General features: G+C 41.8%; 2 long non-coding RNA genes across 20 annotated transcripts in view; one reads left to right on the top strand and one right to left on the bottom strand.

The window, feature by feature from the left end:
* LOC147757500 (uncharacterized) overlaps positions 1 to 12,246 on the bottom strand; it is a 155,852-nt gene that overhangs the window by 65,407 nt on the left and 78,199 nt on the right. The window lies entirely within an intron of this gene.
* LOC111244931 (uncharacterized) overlaps positions 1 to 12,246 on the top strand; it is a 62,007-nt gene that overhangs the window by 41,532 nt on the left and 8,229 nt on the right. For 13 of the 19 annotated variants that reach the window (XR_015321219.1, XR_015321225.1, XR_015321229.1 and 10 more), the window contains exon 2: positions 3,589 to 3,725. The exons of 1 other annotated variant lie outside the window; for it this stretch is intronic. This is a non-coding gene — a long non-coding RNA (uncharacterized LOC111244931). 5 more of the 19 variants (XR_015321222.1, XR_015321221.1, XR_015321220.1 and 2 more) reach the window with 4 other exon arrangements.

The raw sequence follows: 12,246 nt of genomic DNA, 5'->3' as shown, positions 1-12,246 counted from the left end.
ATCTGTAATGAGAGAGTTAGCTAACGTCTTTATTTCTAGAGGATTGCCTGACGGAAAGAGTGAAGATAAGCCTCACAACTCGAAACATCATCAGATACTGAAGAGTTGCGTTCCTGCACATGTGCATAATCAATAAGTATAGTTTATTGTTTAGTACTTTATTTGGATGTGAAGATTATTTTGTACGCGAAAACATTTACATTGCGAAAACTTAAATATGCATACTATTTGAATATAGTGGTAATGGTTGTAGCTATAAGTTTCAAGTTCAATGCTTACATTTATTTGTCTTCTATCATATTTATATCATTACATTCTAATTCACTAGTAAAAATTTTCCATCTAATAAAGAATGATGATTGATTAATTTGACGGATATGAGAGAAATATCAAATCTTGGAAAATTATTCTGGGTCTTAAAGATTACTGTATAAATCGACGATAATTATTGTGCACTCGTCAGAATTGCAACCTTAGAACGATTAGATATCGTTTTTTTTTCAAAAAAGGTTTCATTACGTCCTGCTGTCATAAATGACGTTGTTTGACCTATTGAGGTTCATAGAACACTTCACATTGGATTGTCCTTATCAATTATAAGGCTCTATTTAGAAAATTGTGGAATAAGGACAACAAAGAATAAGAAGAGAGCGCTCAACAGAGATACGTAATAGTCAAATTTCTAAATGGATTGAAGATGTTGCGACTGATATTAAAGTTCAGCTTTCAGAATAGTAGAAACTCAAAAGGAAATATATCAAAATTAAGATTTAATGAACTATAATTTGTTAATGACAAATAATATACATTATTACTTTCTTTTTATCTAATTAATAACCTTTTGTGCTTTTTTAAAATTCACCCAGAAGCTAGGTAGTTTTACGGGATGGATATTTTTACAACGGTGTAAGTGCACCAAATTACGTTAATCTTTAATATTTCCCAAGCATTTTTATTATCATAAACAAACCGAACTTCTTCACTAACGGAACTTTTATCATTTGTCAAAAATCACTTTTCTATTTTTTTTTGTGATAATTACTTTTCTATTGCATTTTCCTTATGAATTTTTATTTGCGGCCCCTAGTCAAAATTTAATCTAGGTGCTCCAAAATTTACTACTTTTTCGTTTAGGAACCCATTTATTTACCCTCTAGCTTATTTAACTTAGATGATTCTACACAACTTTGAATTTAGTGCCTAAAGAATTTCCTAAGACATTTCATGCGTGATAACATATTTCTATCAACAACTTACCAAAAATTATTAAATGCAAAAAAACATTGAAAATGTCAGACCTCAAGTATACAAACGATCATGTTATTCTACATGATCGTTTGTATACTTCTAAAAACATCATATTAAATTTCAAAATTTAATTTTATGCATATACTCGTTTCGTATGTTGGGCAAAAATTAGTATCCCCGCACCATTTAGACTGCTTAAATTTTAAATAGACGAATGCGGGTGTATCTTGGTTCGTTGATGTTTCAGCAGGCAATTATAGGCAGTGTGCTGCTGTTATTTGTTTCATCTATGAACAACAATTACGAGGTCTGGCCTGAGGATTTATTGTTTAGCCCGTGCTCGTTGTGTGTCATGCAGTACGAAGGTCACCCTTAATGTTGCTTAGCAGTTTGCCGTCAGTCGGTCCATTTCTTCCTTCTTTTTTTATTAGGTCCTATAACAGCCAACATTCAACTACAAAGCCTTACCTGGTAGAAACAGATTCAGTTGTAGGGGAAACAGCAGTTAGTTAAAGTAGTAACACTCTGTGCACCTATAACGTCAAGGTAACTAGGAAAGTTTCGACGGGTAGAAGAAGATCGTCAACATCGTCAATACACGATACATGCTATATAGGCTAGACTTTCCCTCTTTACTTTGTTGTTTCCTCGGCTGCCATGTCTATGCTTCTGAGTAACAGAAGAGGTAAGTCGACTCGACAGGCAGCTTCTTGACATGCCGCCTTAGACAATACGTTGGCCAGCTTCCTCCAATCTTTACTCTGATCAGAACTGGATACCAACTCGTGGCACAATAGCGACTCAACCATTAGCCAATTACCGGCAGAGATTTCGAAGAGTATACGAAAGTAAAGTACGAAGGCGAATGCTTTTGTGGTACAAAATGGCCACTGGAGAGAGAGAAGTTTGGTAGATGTTTTTCAATTAGAAGCTACGGTGTTCGGCAGTGAGACTCTTCAACAATTAACTTTCGCTAGAAGCTGTAACAGAACTAGTTTAAAACCAGTTTTTGATGGTAATAAAAAAATAGGCAGTCTTCTCTTTTGCCAATGATGGCGGCTATAACATATTATTACGCCTTGCGTTACCTGTTCTTTTTGTACCTCTCTATATTCCACTGAATGCACCAATTAAAAGCAGCCCTTTAGCGATCAGAGGGTGATTTGTTGGTCCTACTACTACAAAGATATACAAACATCCACGATTCCAAATAGAGCACGGTAATTTCGAGCGCAACCTATGTGCTGATCGTGATTTGACGCTCATATATAAGGTATTTCGCATTTCAATTAGTGACAAAGTCAAATAAAAATCAATTGAAAACGTACTCGGCAGTCGTCAAGTGTTTCTCTGTTAGCATATTAGATAGAATTACGTTAAAACGCACCCAGTATTGGCCAAGCGCATTCTGGAGCAGAGATTTGCATGACGCTTGCAGCAGTACGTTATCTTCCACTAGTTGCAACTTTCGTCAGTTGTAACTATTGACATCTCTGCAGATCTGCGCGCACCAGACCACTTCGATCATTACCGGGAGCTCGGAATAATGGTAACAAAAAAAATACCATTGCAATTAAATGGCCGGTTAAGTTTTTCACACCGTCCTTAAAGGAGGTCGTGTGTAAGCTGTGATACGACATAACATAGTTGGCATTTAGCTAGCTGCGACGAAGGACCGAGATGTGAACTAGGACATTCAAACAATCTATACTAAACAGTTATTTGGACCGGTATTCACAGGACAAGAAGGACAGTCTCTTTGAGATGTACGCCCTGTTGCACTGAATCACTATGGACACTTATTGGCAGGCTGATGAGTCTATGACTAGATGCTGTTCACTGGCTTCTCCGATGAATTCCCGTGCTTTCCCGTATCAACGCACCTACAAAACGCAAAGCAAATATCAACTTTATACATACAAGTTAGCTGTGACCTCTGTTCTGAACACTTGCTCACTCGACGGCAATAATGTATTTTTTAATTTAATTAATAAAAACTAAATAAAAAAGGTCGACCCGGTCAAAAATACAATATATAAAACCTGAGCAGATAGGTATCGTTATGCGAGAAGGAATCTGCAAAGGTTTACAGCGTTGATTAGGGACGGAAAATCTGGCATACATTTACCTTACATCGAGTTGCTCGTAAATGATCTGCATTACGATATAATTGATATAGGATTGTTAATATTTGTCGCAAAATAATAAATGTCACTTGAGTTCTCAGCGGTAGCCAGGCTGCAGGGTCCATGTAGAGAGGTTCGCTCGATAATGCCGTGTAAGTCAGCAGCGTAAGCGATGAGGCACCAATACAATTTATGTGTGTATTGTTTTTTTCAGGACACCTGAACATCGCAGCGAGGCTTTCCCGCAAATTCGACTTCGTCGCGCAATCTACAGTGGCGTTTCTGCGCACACGGCGACCAGGCACCCGTAACATATTGAGAGCCATCACCGCTATTGAAATTTGCGTTAACGTAATTTCCGTATAAGTAGAGATCGCGTGCAAATCTCAGCAGGCTTGTCTAGCCAGTTGTTATCTCACTGGGCGTAGCAGTAGTAAAAATATCTTGACTGGGGGACACTTATTTCACCGTCATCCGCACAGGCGTTTTATAGTACTACATCAGAAAAACAGTTATAGAAAAACATAGCGGGTCATATTCTGTGACAGGTCGTATCGTTCATGCCCAGAGTATTGATGCCGGCAGTTCAGCGACAGACCTAACGCGACCAGCAGCACTATACAAAACTTTAGCTCTGCAGTTCCATAGCTTTTATGGCACTACCTCGTATCCGCAGATGCCGCTCCATTTACGTTAGTTACTACGGGGCTGGCTATGATGGGCGTTGCTGCTGAGGTCGTGATGCGAGCTACTTGGTCCTATAACGATTCTAACAGCCGAAACGAGTGACAGCCAACTGTTGGGACCTTTGCAATTGCTGACTATTGCAGGTAGTGTGGCTGTTGCTGCACCACTGTCGCCCGGTAGCACCGGTGTTATTGATAGCCATCGGGACAAGTACGAACAGCGGCTGATGACCGGCATTGTTGAGGAGACGCCTTTGTTGTTCCGCCGTCCGATCCGTTCAGTCTCTGATGCCCCTTTTCCTTTTTATCTTTTCTTTAGTTCGGTTCTCCGGTAGCGCATTTGTTGCTGCTGCTGTTCGTCTTGGGAAAGATGTTTGTGCAAGCACTGGTAGGAAGATGCCGCAGGCGAGTACTGCAACTTGGGATTGTTAGATGGCAAAAAAGATCGCAAACGTAATAGCGAACAACGCATATGAGTACGCGGTATGTTGCCACAAAGATGTCATTAACACGCAGGCGTACCTGCCATCTTCGTGGAATCTCTAATCGTAGCGAGGAACACCTAACTCAGTCAGTGTAAACATAACTTTGTCCCTCGGCGCTGAGCCGAAGACTGGCTTGAAATTGACGAGCATCACGTATAGCGGATTGCGTGAACGGCGGCAATTAGCACCCTGCGGGCCGTTTCTGTGTAGCGGTCTCTCCGGAGCCCAGATTGCTCCGATGGAATGACATGTACGCTTCTTAAATAGCTATCTAGTCTCTTCATCAAGTCGGAGAGCAATTCATAGCGAACGCTCTCCTTCGCTACTGTGCGTCATTATGACGGCGCGGTTGGGTTGCCCTTTCTTTCAAGCATCATTATCAGGGTAACATCTTTCCACTGGGCTGGAAATGTACCGATGTGTCAACATGTTATTCCGGCACATTGCGTAGCAAGCATCTCCAAGAAATTATTTATGAGGGTTGGGGAACTAATTGGAAAAGTCGCTAAACCGCTGATGCGTTAGCACTTGTGTAATTATCACTCTGCATTGACGATCAAACCACCAAACTTCCGTTTAAAATATTGTTCCTGTATAGCGCGTGCCATTTCCGACAGATTGTGTTGAAAACGGAAGCTGAAGTATGGAATTCAGGCTGTACTTCGGCCGTATAAGCCTGAACGCCATCTACGCCTTCCGAACATTGCTGCAAGTATAGTTGAGTTGTAGATTGTGCCTCTGAGGTAACAGGGAAACCGTAATGTAGACTGGATAATTTCGACTATGTGTTGCGTATAAGTTTCGATATTCTCTATGTCAAGTACAGGAAAAATTTCGTGGGTGGGTTCCAGGAACTTCTCCACATTTGGGCGTCGCGATCGAGCTTAGTGTTTGACAGTCTGCACAGTTTGAATTGGACAGCGGGCTCTCTCGCCACAGATGTGTGAGCACGAATGTTTGTGACCTCTGACAATTAGTCATTGTCACCTTACAATGTCTCTCCCCTGATCACGTTCTTCGTAAATATAGCGATAACCAAACTTGCTGTGTGGCCTATGAAAATCGAGGTGATATGGATTACCCAGCAACCATAGGGCCTGAGCATGTCCTAAACGGCCGCCATGCACCTCAGATTGACTGGTCAAGGCGAGCGCTAACGAGAGCAGAAACAGAATTAGGGAGCAGTGCTTTCAATTTAATGGCAAGCTTCACCGCCAGTATGTACGTTAGTTTGAATCAACTGGTCGATGATCGGCTTATACGGGGTTTAGTCGCTGGCCACGTAAGGCAGTAATCTTATTCTCCGTTAGGTACGGTGTGAGGTGGCTTACTTTATGATTGTGGAGAACGAAAATTTTTCCACTAGGGCGGCCTGACCCGCTACTCTTCAATGCTTGGTACACACAGTATAATGTAATGGTTAGTTAACAGGGGTCAAACGGCTGTCTATACAAACCAGGGCTTTCGGTGAGAGGAGCACTAGGGTTGCAGCCTCTCACAACATTACTGTATGATCCTTAGCGTCTTCCCAAGGTTCACTCTAGCTGCAAATTCGGTAACCGATCCCACAAGTGGTTGTGATAATTCATGGGGTCGCACACAGAAGCCGGCTCTCCAGTTGTCGTTGCTGCCAGAGCCTGCTTCACGAAATTCTCGACCGCTGGCCGTCCAACTGTTCAACTTGGTACTGCCTATCCCAACGAGTATTCCTTAACGCTGGCTTAATTTGGAGCTAGCTCATTCTATTGAAGCTGACCCGATTACTGGGAAGTTTGGTTTTCAGAGTCTGGTTGAGTTACCTTGGTTTGTTATGCAAGCCCTCTCGTGTTATTGTCATCGATGGCCCATGGAGTTGACATCCTCTAGCTTCTGCTCCTTGCTCTGTCAGGATTCTTTATTTCGATTCTAAAAAAAAACTGTATGCTCTTGCCAGTCTTCTAAGCTATCTTCCCCCTTTATAGCTGTACCGTTTATTATCCTGAGTGACCGGGTGCTGTATCATGAAGAGTGGGAGAATCAAAGATTTCGCAGTGTCTTGACTTGTTATTTGTTACAATAGTATGATTTGTTTTTTGCAGACCTAGCCGAAAGGGCGAACGGAGACACATTTGTTTTTGACCCAGCCCGTGAAGTGATCTCCAAAAAGCTTTTCACATAATTACTATGTGTCTCTTAAATTGCTTATACGCAGAGTACCCGGTTTGTAAAGGCACCGCAACTGGCCTATCGGTGCTGTTAATTTACTGCTCTGCTTTACACACTAAATGTGGCCGACCATTTTCAGAGCGGTATGAATAGGCACGATCGTTTTCTACGGAGAATCGTTGCCAATGCGGAACAAAAAGGCCTTCACGGTGCCGTTACGTTGCCGTTGTTTCTCGCAGTGAAAGGGAGCTCGGGCTGTGCCAGGGTCTTTCGGAAATGTTTTGTCTTTCACGCTCGTGTGAAAACTTTTAGACCAATTCGGCCAAAGTCGAAATATTTTTCACCTTCAAGCGTAAGATCATGAACGATAAATATGGATGAGTCCATTATTCCCATCCCGCTTCTTAAGGACTGGTTTCCTTCACTCACGCTTCTGGTTACCGAAGTTTTACGTAGGCAAAGGTTTTCATGACTTCCAGTGCTGTTCATCCATAGATGAACCAGCCATCTGTCATGTCGTGCGATCACTATACGCAGGAGTAGACAGACTGTGCAACTATAAAGGGAGTGGATGCACATATTCGTACTTATTCCGCAACAGTATCTTATCATCTATAGACTAATGCCATTAGACACAGGAAGTAGGCCGTGGACAAAAACCTTGCTGTACACCTGTACTTATGCATTCTGAGCTTTCAGTATATTTATAAACGTGATGTAACTGCGCAAGTGCTTTGTACGTTGTAGGCGTATAGTGAAAATTGACCCAAATTGACTTACCAATAGACAGTGATGTTAGACGGCGTCTAACACTTGAGCATGGTACTGAATACTGAACAGCGGTTCCTGCGAAAGTGTAAGCTAGCATTTTCCAGCGAACAGGAAACTTAAGAGAGTTATTTTCTAATAAAGGTTTCCGCATGTCGTACTAGCCAAAAATGCGCTCTCAGTCTACCGTCGTCCACAAAACAAACGATATTTGTACGATGTGGACGCGGGTACGTGCCACTGTAGATGTCGGCATCTGCGTGGGCGTTATTAGCCCTAATTACTCTCCGTATTTCTGCCTCTGGGAAATGAATCAAAGACCGTCAGTTTCAAGCGTTGTTCTCTTGCGTAAGTTTTACTTCCATGCAATTTTTAATACATGGGATAACATCGACGTCTGTAGCCTTCCGCACCGAGTTTTTAGCTGAAACCAGGTTACAGAGGGAGGTCAATTATCAACGGTAAACAAATACGTCTTCGCTGACTATCCGTAATAACGGTTTTGCCATTTTTTGAAATTTCTCTTTTACCCAACCTGTCCCTTGCTTGCTTATGAAATTACATTGTTTGAGATCAAATTGAACTTGGTTCTGACATAACTGCTGAATAGGCTAAACCATAGGTGGTGATAGTGATCAGTGTCTGGTACGGACCTTTGCAAATAGTTCCTTTCAGATGATAGCCATTGTGGCTAAGGCTTAGCATATCACATTGTCTAATTATTCACTATCCATATTTATTCCTATCTTAATAGCATACTTGACTTTTCGATGTTTTTTCCTAAAATTAAAATCAACTATGATAGTAATAATTCGGAAGTTACTACTAGAAGTTTTAATCCAAATTTGTTGAAAGGCAAAATGGTTCTTATTTGTTACCTGAAATGCAACACATCTTCTGATGAGTCATGAACGGTTCATGAAACGATACGCCAATGCCCTGTATGCATCCATCATACAAGTCCACATGCAGTCGAGGGTGAGTGTCTTTATCTAGACGCAGCGTTCAAAATTTCTTTTTATTCTTTGTGTTTGCTCGCTTAATTATTAAACAGAAAAAGAGTCGCTATGATAATGCAGATGTAACGCCTGTTCGCGTGGTTGCGTTTTTACAGTTGCTTCCACGTCTATCGTTCTGTCCATGTTTCCGTGAATGTGTTTATCAGACATCGTTAGTATCTTGTTCTGTACTGTATGTTAGATCTGTACGTTGTACGTTGAGTGTACGTTTGATTTAAAACCGCTTCCTCTATACTCACAGCAGGGTTTTTTTTCTTACCTGAAATCCTTCTCGACATCCATCGCAGTTTGCTCAAAAGCTTTCAGTCTTGTTGGCCAACGACATGACTACAATAGCCAGTCGTTTTAGCATGCGTCACTCGTCAACTAGAATATATCTGGGATATTTTCTGCTGCCAATTATAGGCGACTGGCGGAATCGAGGACATATCCATCCCCCCACGCACCACACATACAATTACACGTATAATCCTCATATGCACCCCGCACACGCACCACACAGCTTCCTTTAAGCCGTGCAACTTTTCTCATCATTGGTAACCCTCTGTAAGACGGACGTTGCTGCGCAGCCTGTATGCAACCGCTGGTGCGCCATATTAACCGTCGCCTTTTTACCGGTCATTTCCCGCCGGCTACCTTTTCCTAAACCTTTTGGAGTCTAGTTGAACTCTCCTAATCCCACCACTCGTTTTGCCATTGCCCAAACGTTAACCGATAAACCTGGCCATCGTGGGGTTATAAAAAACAATTAATGGGCTTCTACTCTTTTTTTCGTCGCCTCCCTATTTAGTATGTGTTCTTAGTTTGCCGTGTAATGGCAGTAGTAGCGGCTCTCAATGATTCATGGAGGGTGTCAAATCGATACACCCACCTATCTAGACCTCCAAACTTTCGTTTTACAATGCGAAAACAAATGAGGTATCGACGCCTTGTTACCTCAGTTCGGTCGACTAAGTGTATCCCTTATTGCTTTCATTGCTAGCATTAATGAAACCCAGTAGGCTGGCCCTCGGCTCGTTACCTACCAACCGGTTCGCTATTTAAAAAGAGGCAAATGAAAGACTTTAACAGAACAACGTAGGAAACGTGAGTCCCTTTACGAGTGAACAGAGCAAATGACCAAATAGCTAAAAGAGTTTGTGAAGTATGCGGCCAGTTGCTCAGTGTTTCCTGTCGAACTGTGTGCTTCTCTTCTTTAGTTCGTCCTCCTTCGTTCCATAGGTACGACGACAGCAAAGCTTGCACAAACCATGTGACCGTCGCCTCTAATGCCCCCATCTTCGCAGACGTTGCCATTGCTCGGTTGGGACCCTGCCGCGTCTTTGATTGCTGTTACCATCGCCCCTTCTCCATCTTTACTAAGAGGATCAACTGGGGGTCATGCGGAAAAGCCAAAGGCGTTAAATGTGCGCGCAATGTAGCTCGGCTAATTGGAACCCTCTAACTCTGCCCCGACTCTCTACGTTCCAGCAATATATAGCAGCAGTAACCTTGTGCTACTGCTGCTGCGGTATAATTAACGCTAAGCAGCGAGTGTTTGTGCGCCATCGCCACCTACATCTTTGCCGTGCCCGCAGTATAAAAATGTTTTCAACCTGAAATAATATGCAGCACTTGCCCAACGTCGAGCGAGAGAAAACACTGATGTATTATAATTAGTCTCCTGCTTTGGTCGCCCCGCATGGTACGATTCCCTGGCTGAGTTCTGGTTGAGCTTTTCCAGTAGAAATTTGTATTGCTGTCAGTCCCCCACGACCTCCCGCCGTGATTGAATGCTCTCGGTTTCTCTGCGCCATGTTTTCTACGAAGCTCAAATTATCCATTGAGAACTGCTAAGAAGATATATATATCTTTATATATACATATAGAGAATGAGAGGGAGTGAGAGATTTCAAATAGCGGCTTTCACATGGTATTATTATAGATACGAAGCGGACAATGTTGTTCTACTGTTAACTTAAGGTAAATGTCTGAATGTCGCGGTCCGCAATGTGTTTTTGCCACTTAGAAGGATAACATTTGTGTCCCATATTTATTAAGCTCTTGTGTGATACATTGCAAAATTGTATTTTATGTTATGAAATCTTACTGGCCGTAGATACCTTGTCTGTTTCGTTTTCTGTTGCAGAAGTGAAGAATTCTACGCAATTTGCGGAATATTTGGGAAGAAGATCCGTCGCAGCTAGAGCAGTCTTTTAAGTCGCAATGTAAAACTATGACACTTTCAATAGATACTTCAATAGACAATCCATTAAGCATGGTTAGCTGTTCTATTGGGAGAAGTAGTTTGATGATCTAACGTAACGAGTTACCCATTTTACATTATCGTATAAAGTTGACGCGTTCCGTGTATTTTAAGTGTACATTGTAGTTTGTTGGCAAGTTGATTATTTAGAAAGACGCTTCGTTTACAGCGCATAGAGCATTAACTCGTGTTCAGATGCTGCATCGGTATCGAAGTTTATATAGTGGTCTTGTTTCTAACAGAGTCCACCGATAAGGTGAGTCGACGAGGGTGACCGCGTCGAATACGTACCCGTATCTAATGAATCTGCTCTATATAAGTGAAACATTATTCTAGTGTGTATGCCCGATTCGTGTTTTCTCGATTTTCTCGTATTAAAAAGGCCGCAAAACGCTACTGTTGTGTCTTTACTGCCTAACGAGTAAAATTAACGGCGAGCTGCCATTCTCAAAATAGATATAGCATGTGCTGCTTTCTGCATCTAGCACACGGAGCGGGAAAATGAAGCGCGCTAACCTAAAAGAGGTTGTGACGTATTGAAAATAGCCCCTTTTAGCTGCCCCGCATCTTCCGAAAAATAGGAACTTATGGAATGATTACTATTCTGTGGTACTTTATATCTGAAGGTGTTGATGACTCGATACCCTGGCAGATGACACCGTATATTATATCATTTTATTGGCATATTTTTCTTGTGAACAAGATTGAAGACGTCCTTATGCTAGAAGAACATAAAGCTCGGAGCACTGCTTAGGTGTATAAAATTACAGACATACATGAAAATCCCGCACTATTAGTCACAGACTGAATGGTTTTAGTTTAAGAAAGTTCTTGTTCTAAAATGTATATCTACATCTAACTCTCTTTACGTATGACAGATGTATGCGACAGGCTAGGAGCAAAAATTTAAGCTCTAAACTGAACTAGTGTAACCCAAACTTTCTAATTCCTCTTGGCTTCCTAGAGAAGAACTCTTGTTTATACGCGAGAGGCATGATTATTACATGATTTCTGAATGTTTGATAAATGGCTAATGCTTATTTTTGGGCCATCAAAGGATCTCTTAACAATGTTTGCCTCATAGACCCACAAAGCTAAACCGAAAATGAAGCTGGTGCAGCTCCTGTTTTTGCATACACAACAGAAAAGCAGACGAGTTGTGTTTTACAATAAACATTGGCTGTGATGATTTGCCTTTCTAATCTAGTACTGTTAAGACGCTCGTTACGCTAGCGTTTCTTTGTATTGATCTTTTGAGCGACGAGCTTTTAGGGTATCTTGCGATTATGCGTAAAGCGCGGTAAAAAGTCTTTCGTTTTTTTTTGTTGTGTTTATTAGGCAGGTTGAAAATGGCGCTCGTCATTGTTATCATGTTACTCACATTCAACGCCTCGAGAACTGCCTGTCCCGAGGAGCGACCGGCTCAGACAATATACGGCCATATGACTGACCAGTGTAGGGACCAGAGCAATGCTCAAACGAAGTGTCGTAGATTTGTAGTTTTGCCCCTCTTTTTTGGTAAAT

This window comes from Varroa destructor, unplaced genomic scaffold (assembly GCF_002443255.2).
Source record: "Varroa destructor unplaced genomic scaffold, Vdes_3.0 BEIS01000002.1, whole genome shotgun sequence".
Classification (NCBI taxonomy): Eukaryota; Metazoa; Arthropoda; class Arachnida; order Mesostigmata; family Varroidae; genus Varroa; species Varroa destructor.
This window is presented reverse-complemented; position numbering and strand designations above follow the sequence as displayed.